This window comes from Eulemur rufifrons, chromosome 16 (assembly GCF_041146395.1).
Source record: "Eulemur rufifrons isolate Redbay chromosome 16, OSU_ERuf_1, whole genome shotgun sequence".
Classification (NCBI taxonomy): domain Eukaryota; kingdom Metazoa; phylum Chordata; class Mammalia; order Primates; family Lemuridae; genus Eulemur; species Eulemur rufifrons.
Window position 1 is genome coordinate 88,433,190 of NC_090998.1, and position 14,333 is coordinate 88,447,522.

Genomic DNA, 14,333 nt, shown 5'->3' on the forward strand with positions numbered 1-14,333 from the left:
CGTCACGGGAGGTGTGTAAGCAGAGTGGCCTGGGACGGGGACTGGAGGACATGACCTTGAGGCCCCCGAGTCCCCTGTCCAGTGCACAGGTGTGAGGCCCAAGTGAGCCACATTTGGCAGCTCAACAGCCTCAGAGTGCGCAGGGGTTAAAGGCCAGTGGCGGAGCCTCTGCTGGCAGCTCAGGCCCCTGGCAGAGACCCTGCAGTGGACCCCTGATTTCTTGGGTGAATTTCTCTCTTCCACTCTCCCCACCCGCCTGGGGCCAGCTGCACAGCTTGGTCCTCTAACCAGGGCTCCCAGCAGCACCCTGGTTTATTTAAGTTTCAGGTCATCTAAAGGATGAGAGGAAACTGCTGGCCCCGAGCAGGCCACCCCTGGGCCTGTGGTTTTCAGGCTCAGAAAGGTAAAGATAGACCGGCTGTTCCCGAAGTCGCCGTCTGGGCCCGGCCCCTGCCCACCTCCCTGTGGCCAAGTGGCTGCCAAGTGAGGACTTGGTCCAGGGGCCGTGAGGACGGAACCTGAACCTCTGTCGCCCGAGAGCCAGCATGGCCAGGCTGGAGCCCCACCTCTGCGGCTCAAGGCAGGTGGCTTCACCAAGGCAGGTGGCTTAGAGCAGGGCCGGGAGGCAGGAGGGGCACCACCCCTGTCTGAGTCTCACCGTTCCCTGCCCTGTCCTCCCTGCGGTGACCCTGTGGAATGTTGTCCTGTGAGTCTGTGGGGAGCGCCCAGCAGGGCTTTGTGGGTTCAGGGGTGTGCCCTGTGTGTGCGTGGGCGTGTCCGTGAGCACAAGGCTGCGCAAGTGAGTGTGCCTGCGTGACACTGGGGTGGGCAGCCTCCCCGTGGGCCCACGTGCGGGAAGGCGGGGCCTGCTCTGTGTGTGTGCACTGAGGGGGCCCGCGTGCCAGGCCTGTGCACTCGGTGTGGGGGTGTCTACTTCTTGCCAAGAGCCCCGAGGCAAGAGAAAGCCAGCTGGGGCAACTGGTGTGACTCAGCCCGTTCCCCTCCAGCCTCCTGAGCCACCACAGGCTGCAGGGGCTGCCACCTGCACGGCTTCCACCTGGTGACGCAGTCCAATTCTGAGCATCTGGGGCATCCTGGGCGCTTGCAGGGGTCCTCGGCCTGAAGTACTGCCCACCATAACCTCCCCCGACCCTGAGCCCGCACACTTTCTGGCTGTGCCCAACCCCCCTTCGGGCTCTCCCCGCACCCCACCTTTGCTTACACTGTTGCGTCCCTTCTTTCACGGTGTGTCCGAATCTGCCCCAACCTTCCCAACCTGGCTGAGATGCTGCCCACCTGCCCGGGTGGACCGTGCCTCTCCCTCTCTGCCGCCCCCACTGGCCCAGGCTTTCCTCCGTCCCTGCGCCGGCCTGGAGCCCAGGGCCGGCAGACAGCAAGGCTCGGCACGCACAGGGCTCTAACCTCGCCCCCAGGCGCCCGCCTCCCTCTCTCTCTGCGGGGTCAGCGCAGTGGGAGAGAGGACCCACCGGCAGGGAGCTCGGAGGGGGCCTGGCCTCTGGTGGCCAAGCACTGGCTCTGGAGTCGCAGACTTGGGTCCGAGTCCTGGCTCTGCCACTTGGCCATTGAGTGGGCTCAGTCACTTTCTTCTTGCTGTGCCTCAGTTTCCTCTCCTGGGGGTCCAGCATGTGGGGCTGTAGGGGCTGCCCGGGGAAGGCAGAAGGGCCCGCACAGCACAGTGGGGGCTGGCGATAGGGCAGGCTCCGGAGTCCCCTAGGCGTGGTTGCCACAGCCCAGCCACATGTGCAGTTCATGGTACAAACAAAAGTCCATTAGTCCTGGGTCACACCCATCTGTCCCCCACGGCAACCCTGGCCCGCATGCAGCAAGTCCAGTGTAAAGGTCTCCCCTCGCCTGGAGGGCTGGCACTTCTCTCTCTGGGCAGCCCTCAGGACCTCAGCAGCAGACACTTGGGCTGTCCCCACAAAGGCACACACGGAGGCCAGGCAAGGTGCCGTCTGTGGCTACCTTCCCACGGCGCGGTATTTACCAAGCACCTATGATGTGTCAGGCTGTGCCAGGTGCTAGAGACACAGCAGCAAGAAACGGATGGACACAGATCCCTGCCTCGGAGCAATTTTGTTCTAGTTGGGGAGGGGCAAAAAAGTCAAGAAACATAACATGTGACTAAATTCCCTAGTAAGCTGGAAAGGGAAAAGTGCTAAGGAAGAGAGACACCAAGCACAGGGACCAGGGACCTGCACTTAAATAGGGTGGTCAGGGAGGCCCAGGGTGGAGGCTCCGCCTTGAAGGAGGAGGCCCCATGAGGGTGCCTAGGACAAGAGCATTCCAGGGAGGGGGGAGGGAATAGCAGTTGCAAAGCAAGCCAGGGCGCCCATGGGCCAGCAGAAGGGAGGAGGGCAGGGAGGCCCCTGGGCTAGACCAGACAGACCTCGGGGGGCCTCAGAAGGACCCTGGCCTCACTCCAGGTGAGATGGGAGCCACATCAGGGTTTGAGCAGAGGAGGGAGGTGAGCTGACTGTGCTTTCCCGGATCCCTGGCTCCTCTGTGGGAACACCAGTGGGGAAGCTGCGGCAAGAATGTGGGCCAGGCGAGGGCACTGGAAGGGTGAGAACAGGCTGGGTGCTCCTAGAGCCCGCAGGAGCCCCTCCCGTGGGGATCACAGGTGCTGAGAGCACAGGATGCCTCACCTGGGGCGGCCGTTTGAGAATCTGATAACAAACAGCCTTGGACCCTTCCCCAGAAAAACATGTACTTGCACATGCAGTACACGTACACACACACAAACGGGCACAGCACACACCCAGGTTCACGCGCATGCACACACGCATCCACACGTGTACACTGAATCCGTGTTCATACATGCACACGCACACGTGCTCACAAACACACGCCATGCTACCGGGAACTGAAGGAGATTCCTGGACTCCCTGACCCTCCAAGTGTCAACTGAAGAATGACAAGGTTCATAAATTTGGAAAGGAGAGCTTTATTTTTCATAAAGGGTTGCAGACTGCAGGCGACCATCTTGAAGGCTGGGAAGTGTAGCCTCGGGCAGGAAAGGAGCGAGTGCTTTGAGAGAACAGGAATTGACGCTGAGCAGTGTGGCTGACTGCACATATTGAATAAGCTACAGGAGGAGTCACGAATACTTATGAAAGGAGAAACATGCCCATGTGCAATTGAGCTTCATGCCCCTTCATGAGTTGCATGTACAAAAAATGGTAGTTGGCATGACCCAAGTGTGGAGTTTTCAGCCCTCTGACATCAAAAGGTGAAAGAGGCTGGGCGCGGTGGCTCATGCCTGTAATTCCAGCACTCTGGGAGGCCAAGGCGGGAGGATCGCCTGAGGCCAGGAATTTGGGACCAGCCTTGGGCAACATAGCGAGACCTCCTCTCTACAAAAAATTAGCCTGGCTTGGTGGTACATGCCTGTAGTCCCAGCTACTCGGGAGGCTGAGGCAGGAGGATCGCTGGAGCCCAGGAGTTTGAGGCTGCAGTGAGCTGTGGCCCTGCTGCTGCACTCTAGCCTGGGCGACAGAGTGAGACCTTGTCTCTTAAAAAAAATGGAAAAGGGTAAAGCAGAGGACAGCCTTCTGCACGTAGCCTCTGTAGACTGGTCAGAACCACTCCATGGTCAGTGGTCTCTTACCTGGAAGGAATTTGGTGGGTTATTGTGTGGAAACCCCAAAAGGGAGGAGCGAGTGACAGTAGGTGGTTGCTTGAAATCAGCCGTGAGCTAGTCCTTCTACAGGGCTGCTTTCTGTTTAACCCTTAGGGAGGAAAACCCAATGGCAGTTAAAGAGGGCGGGCATCTAATGAGGCATTTCCAACCTCCCATCCCGCCATGGCTGGGATTTTGGTTTTTGAGATTTCTCTGGGTTTCCCTTGGCCAAGAAGAGGCCCATTCAGTTGGTTGAAGGGTTAGAATTTTATTTTTATTTCTCACAAGTAACGAATGGATCCCTGTATAATCCTCTGCCCTTACTTGACAAGTGTGGAAACTGAGGCTTGCAGAGAAAAAGGGACTTGTTCAAGGCCACCCAGGTAGAGAGGCCCTGACTGGCAGGGCTTAGCTCAGACACCCAACCTGGAGCATCAGGGGCCCCTGCCTTAGGACCCTCAGTCCCCGGCACCAGCTAGGCACCTGGGGAAACGTCTTTCATCTTAATGCCCAAGGAGCCCACAGCAAGGCCAGGCAGGGAGCCCAGGACACCAGGCGGCATGTGCTCAGGTCCTACGAGAGGAAGTGAGAGAGGGCTCTGTGGGGAGGGGCATCTGAGCTGCGTCAGGAGGCTGTGATTGGGAATGAACGCCAAGAGACAGGCTGGGAGGGGCATTCCAGGTGGACCCCAGCAGCAGCAAAGGCTTTGAGGTGAGGACTCTCCACACGGAGCATGAGCAGGGCCCTGGGAACCAGAAGTCTTCAGTGGAGAGGGAACATCTGGGCTGGGTCTTAAAGGATGAATAGGAGTTTTTCCAGAAAGGCTTTCTGGGAAGGACTTATATATGCCAGGTACAAAGATAAAAAAGTGGGAAAAACTGCAAGCATTTCAGAGGGCTGCCTGCCGTGCGCCCTCAGGAGCAGCTCGCGGTGAATGAATAGATGAATGCATGGAGTGCACGTGGTGGGGTTAGGAAGGGGACAGGTCTGATGACTTCACCTAGCAGGTGATGGGGAAGGAAGGGAAGGAATATTTATAGAATACCTCTGGAGCCCACCTGGTGTTGTGCCCTCACCACACACTCGCAGGCAGCCTCCTTTGTGCCAACTCTACAGACAAACAAGCTAAGACTTTGAGCGCAGAGCCCGGGCCGGGACAGGAGCCGGCTCTCTCTGCCCACTGCTCCGCCACACTCCCTGCCCACCGGGGCCTGGTAGGTGCTGCCTGGCCTTCGTGGCAAGGGTCAGGAGATGCGCCACCTGGAGACCCCGGGCCAAGAGTGAGATGACCCAGGGAGGGCAGAATGCAGCTCCCTGGTGGGGCCAGGCAGCAGCTGCGGAAAGGATAACAGATCTCGCAATTGTTCCCAGAGCCAAATCGGCCCCAGGTGAAAGGGGACGGTAGGGCTGTAAGGCGACACCGCCTAGAGCTGGCTAATCTTGTATCTGGGTTTGCACAACCTCCTAGTCAGGCAGCCCAGCCCCCAGAGGAGGGGCGGGGCAGGAGGGCCCCAAGTCGCCAGTGGTGGTGGATGGCGTGGAGGTAGAACAGGAAGTGAGCAAGGGGGAGGGAGAGGATGGAGAGATCCAGATTCCACTGATGTCCACGTGGTGCCAGGGCAGTGATCAGTCACATTCGGCACACGAGGAAACTGAGGCTTAGGGCACTGAAATCCCTGGGACACTCGCGGAGCCGGAATAGAAGCCAGGTCTTAATCACCTGGCATTCAGCCTCCGCTGCTGAGCACCTACTGTGCGCGGTGTGTGCCGGGCCTCTGGAAACGGGGGAGGGGAAAGCAGTGACTGGGAACACGCGGGAGGAAGGAATTGGGAGTTGTTTCCCCTTCTGGCCCCACAGGGCCTGAGCTGGGAGGGTGGCGGGTGGGGCCTGGTGTGCTGGGCTCTGCCAGGGGCCGGTTGGCTGTGACTGAGCAAGTCACCTGTCATCTCTCATGGGCTGGGGACATGTACTTGCCACACAGCCCCCAACACGCCGGAGGAGATGGATGTGGACTTTGGTACGGCCCTGACCAAGGCTGACTCGTCTCTGGCCTCCCAAGAAGCTTGGGAATCTGGAAAGTTCGGGAGAACAAAGACTTAAGCAGTGGGAGGATGGAGAGCAAGCCAGCCGCCCCAGAGTCCCGTGACCCCACCAGCTCTGGGCCCAGCAACTCTCCTGGGGGCTGGGGGCTCCCAGATAGGTAAGTATGTCTGTTTTGCACCTTATCAAAAAAACCATAAGGGAGTCAAGCTGTAAGTGTGACGGACTGACTGGTTTTTAGGTCACACAAAATGGCTTCACGTCAAAAGAGCCGTGCCAAGAACCATGTCGTGAGAGTAGGATACTTACTGAGAGGAAAACGGGGTGCCGGGGCTGTGGCCCGGGCTGAGTTTCCACCGGACACCCTTGCGTAATTTTCAAATGTGCGCTTCATGCCGCTGTCATCTGTTCACCTAAACTCATTAAAAAATTAAAGAACAGAAAGTCACATGTGCGGCTTGGGTCTTGTTCCAGACCTGTGGGGCTCACAGTCTCATGGGGAGCAGAGCTTTCCTCAGGGGGAGAAAGAGTCCGCCCTAGGTGACAGATGAGTGTACAGCCCACCCACTGTGGGCATCCTGGCCCCAGGGCTTCCCAGCCTGGTTTCCTTGGGCAGGTCCTTTCACTTCCTCCGGAAATGGAGGGATGTGATATTGTGTGCCCGCACACAGCACCTCTCTCGTGGGCTGAGGGATGCCCAAAGTTGCTGCAGCAGGCCAGGGCAGGGAGAGGAGATTCTTCTGGGGAAAGAAAGTGTCTGTGAGATGGCCCTTTCCAGACAGATGGCGGGGTTCCCAGGCAGAGGGTGCAGGAGAGCGATGGCATGGGGTGGGGGGAGGGCGAGCACGCGTGAGCAGGAGTGAGGGTTCTGTGGCTGGTAGACAGAGAAGGGGCAGCGTCGGCTGGACAGGCAGGTGGGCGAGGAGGAGGCTGATGTTCTGGGAGGGTAGAATAGATTGGATCTGGGGGGAGTGGCGGAGCTGTGGGCAGGTGTTACGGAGGTGTTATAAAGGCATGTGCTCAGAGCAGTGCGGACTCGGACATTTTCAAATGGTGGGGGAAAAAATCAAAAGAATAATGTTTCAGGACATGTGAAAATGATGTGAAAAACAAATTTTGGTGTCCATAAATAAAGTTTTATTGGAACACAGCCATGCTCATTCTTTTACATACTATCTAGGGTTGATTTTATGCTACAATGGCAGAGTTGAGTAGTTGGGACAGAGACTGTACAGTTGGCAAAGTCTAAAATATTTACAATCAGGCTCTTACAGGAAATAGTTTGCCCACCCTTGGCTTAGGGGGAGTCTGGGGTGGGGGGAAGCAGTGGGGGGGGGGGATGCTGAAGAAGGGGCCCGGCCAAGGTACTGAACTTAAGCTGCAGGCAGGCGGGAGGGTTGAGATCAGAGGCGAGCTGCTCAGATGCCTCCTGGAGAAGGGTCACTCTGGATGCTGGGCAAGGACCAATGAAGCTGGGCATGGTGGCACCTGGAGCAGGAAGACCAGCCCCAGGCAGTGCCAATGGATCGGCAAAGGCCTGTGGACCAACCTTGAGCCCACGTGCAGGGACCTAGCCTTGGCGGTGTCTCCCTGCCCCTTGGGCACAGCTTTGCTGATTGCCTGCGGAATGGTGCCTGCGGCATACCCAGGGTGCCCTGCACACACAGGGGGAAGTGACTGCTCTACAGGGCCCAGAGCAGAAGGGCTGGAAGCACGTGGAGGCACCTCCAAGCCCTGAGAGGAACAACCTGCAGTAGCGGCATGAGGGTCCACCGTGCGAAATGGTTGACCCTCGGAGAACCACCGGTGGCCCCGTGGCAGGAGAGGAGGCTCAAGAGGTAGGTAGGGCTGGCCAGGCCTCAGGTGCCCTTCGAGGGAGACATGGGAGAGGAGGTTCACCCCTGGAGTCACCCGGAGAGAGTGCGCAGGTGGCTTTGGGCATAAGAGTGGACGGAGGAGGTCGGAAGGACACAGGCCGATGTAGAGCGGCCACCCACACCCGAACCAGATACAGAGATCTGGACAGACGCGGCAACAGGCCCGACACCATGCACACACCACACGACCAGGCCTCTGCACACGCTCACAAATGCGTGCACTCAGTCACGGTCCAGGTATGAGCCGGCACAGCCGTGCGGAGCCACACCACAACACGGCTCTGCAAGTCCATGCACACACGGGCACGGACCCGGGGACACAACCGAGTCACACAGACCCAAGCGCGCTGCGGAACACAGACACACACACACACGTCCACGCACAAACACAACCCGACACGCCGCCCCATGCGCGCACCAGACACACACTCGGCCCGCCCCGCCTCCCGTCGCACACACCCCCGCACAGGCCGCCCCGGGCCGTGGGCCGCCGCACGCACGGTCGCAGGCAGGGGAGCGCGCACTCTCACTCGCACACACACCTCTGATCCGAGCACACGCGGGAGGCGCGGCGGCGGCGGCGGCGGCCGGAGTCCGCGGTGCGAGGCGCCCCGGCCCGGAGCGGCGCGCCCGGCGGGGCCCGGCGGGGCCCGGCGGGCGGGGGAGGGGAGGGGGCTGCGGTTGGGGCGGGGCGGGGGCCGGAGCCGCCGGAGCCGGCGGGAGTGGGCACCGCCGCGCGGCGCTCGGCCTCGCCGCCGCACCCCGCGCGCCCGCCGCGGGCCCCGCCGCCGCCCCGGGGTGCAGCGGAGCGGCCGCGCCAGGCCCGGGACGGGCGGAGGTGGGGTGGGGGGCGGGGATCTGGCCGGGCCGGGGCCGCGCCGCCTGCGATGCCGGGCGCCCGCCGCAGCCGCAGCCGCCGCCGCCGGAGCCCGGGATGGGGCGAGAGGCTGCGGCGGATGCCAGCATCTCCCTGCCGGCGGCCCCGGGGGCCGCGGAGCCGCCGCCGCCGCTGCTGCCGCCGCTGCTGAGACCCAGCGGGCGATGGGTGAGTTGACCCCGGCGTCCTGGGGGGCCCGCGCCGCAGCCCTCCATCCCGCGCTCGCGGCCCCCAGCCTCCAGCTCCGCGCTCGCGGCGCCCCCCGCACGGCTCCGCGGCCCCCTCCCCGAGCGTGACTTTTGGGGGCGGGGGCGCGGGGGCCCGGCGGGGGCGGGATGCAGGGAAGCCGCTCCGCGCCGCTGCCCCCTCCCCCAACCCGGCGGCTCGCGGAGCTCTCCCCGGCCCAGAGGGCAGAGCCTCGGCGCTGCGACGCCCTCCCCCAGCTGGGCGAGGGGCGTCCGCGAGGCGCAGGGCTCCAGTCCTGCTTTGTGCGCTGCGCCCCCCCATCCTCCCGCGCGGCGCGGGGCTGGGGGTGGGAGGCCTCAGCGCCCGCCTCTCCCGTCCCCGACCCCGGGCTGCGGCGGCGGCGGAGGCCCAGGCGCAGTCGGGTGCGGGGCGGGTGCCGGCCGGGGCAGTAGCTGCCCCTGGGGACCAGGCAGAGACGAGTGGGGCGAGAGCCCCCAACCTTCACGGGGAGGGGGGGTTCCAGCTCTTTGCACCGCACTGCCCAGGGCGGGGGAGGGAACCCGGCTGAGGGAGGGCGCTATAAATATCTGCAAATAGTGAGTTCTGGAACCGGGGGTGGGGAGGGGAGCGCGCCTGGGTGTGTGCGCAGGGGGGGTGCCTGGGCTGGGGTGCAGCAAGAAGGGATGCGGCTCAGCCGGCCTGGGGGTCCGAGGTCGGATGACTCTCCCAGCCTCGGAAGAAGGGCGTGGGCAGGATGTCCACACTACCCCCGTGGGATTCCTCCGTGGTCCCCGCTTACCTCCTGGGACGCCAGTTCAGATATGCCTAGGTGGGGGACTTGTGGGCACTGGTGTGTCACTTGGGGAGTGGGGCGGTTACTGAAGCTCTAGGCACAGGGCCAGGCATGAGGATGGAGAGGAGAGCCAGGCCGGCCTCCTCCCCAGGAGCTGCCACTCTGTACGGGTATCCGTCCTGCACAGCAATGAGGGGTTGGGCACGGGGTCCTAGGAAAGTTTGAAAGAGGGGTCCCAGCCCAAGAGGGAGAGAGGACTTACTGGAAGAGATGATGACAGGAAGCTGGAAGAGCTCTGGGGTAGAGAAAGGTGGGAAGGGCACTGTGGGCACAGGCTGGGAGGCAGGAGTGCCTGGCAGGAGGTGGTCAGGCACAATGGGTGACCACTGTGACAAGTGATATCAAGAGGGGGGGAGAGGCTGAAGGGAGGGAGGGCCAGGTGGAGGCCAGGTGGTGGACCACACCAGGGACCTGGCACTTACTTCTCAGGACAGCAGGGAGCCAAGACAGGGCTGGGAGTGATGCTGGCCGGCTCAGCCCCCCACCTTCTGAGGGTCTGCCCATGACCCTTGCGTGGTCTGGGCTGCTTGATGCACACTGGTGATCCCTTCTACTGCAGTGGCTGGGCCACCTCACCCTCGGGAAGTCAGCTTTCTGAGCCTCAGTTTCCATATCTGTCCAATGGGGAGAATTTGATTGTGGAATGGATTATGGAGAGGTTTGAATGAGATGACGTGTGCAGGGTGCCTGGCACCTGAGAAGCACTCGGGAAATCACTGGCTGCTGTCTTGGTATTATTACCTGTAAAATGAGGACCCTGATGCCAGCTGGCGGGCCATGGTGAGGGTCATGTGAGGACTGGATGTGAACCAGAGGGAGCTGAGGGCTGGGAGCTGCGTGTCGTGTGTGGTGCTGGGAGATAAGTGGTGAGTGGCCAGAGGTAGGGTGGTCTGCAGAGACAGACCCTTTTGCCCCTGTGGGCAGCGTTACCCAGCCAGGCTCTCAGGGCATCTCCTGTGATCCCCAAGGCCACAGCCCCTTTGTTGCCCATGCTGCGTGATGCACCCCCTCCTCCCAGCCACTCCTAGCCCTGCACATGGGGACCGGGGCTCTTTTCCAGATGTTTCTTCAGACATTCAGGTCAAGAAACACGATGTCCTCAGTGGAGGAGTACCGTGCTGGGCAGAGAGCACACAGGCCTTGCCCTCAGATTAGAATTTCCTTGGGCCAGATGCCATGGGGCACCTACTGTCTGCCTGGCCCTGTGCTGGCTGCTTAGGGGTAAGGGGAGAGTTGATAAAAGTGGGGAGTCCAGATCCTGCGGCCCAGTTCACATCCTGGCCTGCCACTTACTGTGTGACTGACTGTGGATTGCTGACATTGCATCTCCGTGCCTCAGTTTCCCCATGTCTAAAATGGGGGTGATGCACACTGTTACTCCCATCCAAGTACTAACCAGGCCCAACCCTGCTTAGCTTCCAAGAGCAGATGAGACTGGGCACGTGCAGGCTGGTGTGGCCGTAGACATGCACACTATTACTATTTGAACAGCTTGGCGTAGTTTTCAGTGGGTGTTTACTGCCCCACTTCCAGAACGCGCCTCCTGATCCACCCCTGCCTCCTTGGAGACTACACAGCCTGGCCCAGTACATGCATCGTGCCCCTCCCTGATGTCTTCTCCTCTGAGCATGAGTCAGGGGCCTGCCTATCTGTACCCATTGCTCAGGTGGGGGGCAGTTGGAGGCTGGCAACTGGCTCTCTGGGAAAATAAAATCCCTGATGAGTGGTGCTCACCGATTCCCATGGTGTAAATCCTCCTAGCATGGCCAACTTTGAGCCACCAATGGCTTAACAAGAGTGTCATAATTGGAGCTGGTATGCACCAGTTTTAGCACCCAGGCATTCAGTGGGTGCTTAATAAATGATGGCTGAACAGGAGGAAAGGCCCAGAGAGTGCTGGTCTGATAGCCTTGGGGAGCTTCCAGCCATGCTGTAGGTGAGAAGGGCTTGCAGGGCAGTGTGGATAGGCCTGCGGGCTGGAGGCAAGAGGCCACCCTTCACCAGCCGGGGATGAGGCTAGAGGGAACAGAGAGCTCATGACGTCCTGTCCTGAGACCCTCTGTACCCCTGGTCCTGCCTCATTCCTGCTCTGGCCTCTCCCCAGAAGCTCCCCTCCACCTCGGCCTGGCCTTGGCGTTCTGCAGGGAATGGCCCCGCTGGACCCAAGCTTTAGCCTAACAGAGCTCCGAGATGTGGTCCAGACAGGTTGCAGACCTCAAGTTCTATTCTTTTGCTTGTGCTGTCCTCTCTGCTTGAATACTTGTCCTATTCCACCCCTTCCTCTGCCTGCTGAAACTCCATCACCCATCGAAAGCTTCCTCGTGCGCCTCTTCCTCCGTGTCACCAGCTCTCTGCCCCGAATCAGATCCTTCTCCCCTGCCGCTGTTGCCCCTGGCCGTGCAGCTCCTCAGATGTGCGCGTGCCTGCCCATGACAATATCAATAGCTAATATGTATTATGTCCCTGCAGTAACTCAGGACACAGGCGCCATGATCATCCCGTCTACAGGTGGAGAAGTTGAGGCGCAGTTTCATGTTGGCACTGACCTGTCCTTTACATCTTGGCTGGCGCATCTCTGGCTCAGGGAAGCCCATGCGAGTCCTGGTCTCCTTGCCGCAGGCCCCGGAGCACCGTGCCCATTTCCTTGGCGTGTTTGTTGTTACGTGTCCAGATAGACTTTCAGTGACAGATGCACTGAGGGCCTCAGTAAAAATGCAAATGAATGACTGAAGGAGTGAATGAGTGATTCTTAGCCCAGGCGAGCAGCTCTCTGCCCCGCCCTTTCCTCCTCCTTCCCCCTCCCTGATGAAGGGGACTGGCCCTCCAGAGGACAGCCTCAGAGGATGGACGGAGGGTCACAGGGGCCTGCTTGGGAGGGGTTGCCGTCCCCCCTCCTGAAGGGGACAGTGAGGCTCTGGGAGGCGGTGGAACTGCCCACGGCTGGAAGCAGGCCTGGCGGGGGGCCTGGGAACCCCCTCCTGTTGTCTAGAATGGGGATGACAAGGGGACCCAAGGCCTTGCCCATAATCCAGAAAGTTAACGGGGTCCTAAAATACTTTTACTGCCTGAAGTGGAAATTTTTGTTGGCTCACTGATTTTCATCTTTTCTATAAAAATAAAATTAGAACAATAGAAATCATTCACACACCTAATTACTCTGTTGTTTTGTGAACTGAGAGCTTATTTTGCTCAAAACTTTGGTTCCCACTGAAATAGGAATCCCCTGGGAGGGGAGGGGAGGGGAGGACTGAGATAGGGGCCCCTAGCCTGTGCAGACACGGGGCCTCCTCGGGGCCTACCCCTCAGTGCTCTCTCCAGACAGGCCAGGAACTTCCCAGAAGCAACAGCCAGGGGTCTGAGCAAGAGAGGGCAGCCAAGGTGGACTTTGGGATTCTGGCTGGCAGGGACCCATGACGATGGTTTTCAAGGTTGTCCTCCCCACCTTGACCTCCGAGTCATCATAACTTGCTGTTTATTGAGCACTTACTATGTACTGAGCACAAGGCCAAGCACTTCATTGCATTATCCCAATGATGCTTCATAACTTCCTGAGAGATAGGTACAATTGTCATACCCCTTTGGCCGTTTGAGGGTGCCCAGAGTCGGGGCTCACAGCCGGGAAGTGGTGGGACTGGGATTGTGTCCAGCCTGGAGGACCCCAGAGAGCAGGCCCTCTCAGCCACCCAGACCTGCCCCTTCTCTTTCATGGGCTCCCCGCGATGCCTGATCTCCGAGGCTTGCACCCCCGGGACAGCGCCCCGGTCTCCGCCACCCTCCTGGGCCCCGCCTCTGGAAGGCCTGCTCAGCCTCACCTGGCCAGCTGGTTTCCCAGTGCGTTTCCCCAGGCCCCAGCCAGCCCTGCTGAGTCAGAATCCTGCCACGGGGGGGGGGGCTGGAAACCCAGTTTTAGAAATGCCACCCCGGAGATGCAGAGGTCTGCGCACTCCAAGAACCACTGCCCGCCCCCATGGGGCCCCCCGAGCTACGAGATCCCCCAACCCCTGTGACCCAGATCCTGTGGTCCAGCCCCCATCCGTGGTCTCAGCCTCTGCTCCCTGGCACCCCCAGCTCTTCACCTACCATGCCCCTCACTCCCCCCCCACATTGCTTTTATCTCAGCACCTGCTGCCGCTGCCTGGTCCGTCCTCTTTCTCCCTGGGGCTGGCACGTGGTTGAGGCGCATCGTGGGGGGTGAGTGATGGTGGCTGCCTCGGGGAGGGGGCCCAGGGAGAGCTGCAGATGACAGGGGATGGGCTGGGCTCCCGGGCCAGCACATGGGCATGCACTTGGGCCTGGCACGGTGCCTGGCACGTGAAAGCCTTTCGATAAATATTTCCTAAAAGTGTGTTGGATGGTGACCTGCGTGGCAGGTAAGGGCTACTTCCGGAAACAGCACAGCTGGGCTGGTTTAGGGAAGCGCAGAGAAGGTGCCTTCCTGACCGTCGCCCAGGACGGTGAATATCAGTGGTCGTCACTCGTGTTTGTGGCACAAACGGAAAAGACAGGCTGGAATTTTCTTGCACGATCTCATTTCAATACTTAAGACCCCTGGGCTGTGGTGCCAAAATAATCCTGATTTCACCGTATGGAAATTGAGTCCCAGGCAGGGGAGGTGACTTGTTCCGTCACTCAGGCAGGAGGAGGTTCTGGGGTCCGCAGCCTGCCCAGCGGGCGAGCGCCCGGAGGGGTCCGTGCGGCAGTCTGCAGTGTGCGGAGCATCTCACACACGCCATTGCACTAATGCTCAGGTGGGTCGGAGGGTCATGGCTCTGCTTTTCCCTCGTGCCCGCATCCTGGGGTCAGAGAACCACCTGAGGGGCGCGCTGTGTCTGTGAGGGGCGCGCGTCCAGGCTGCC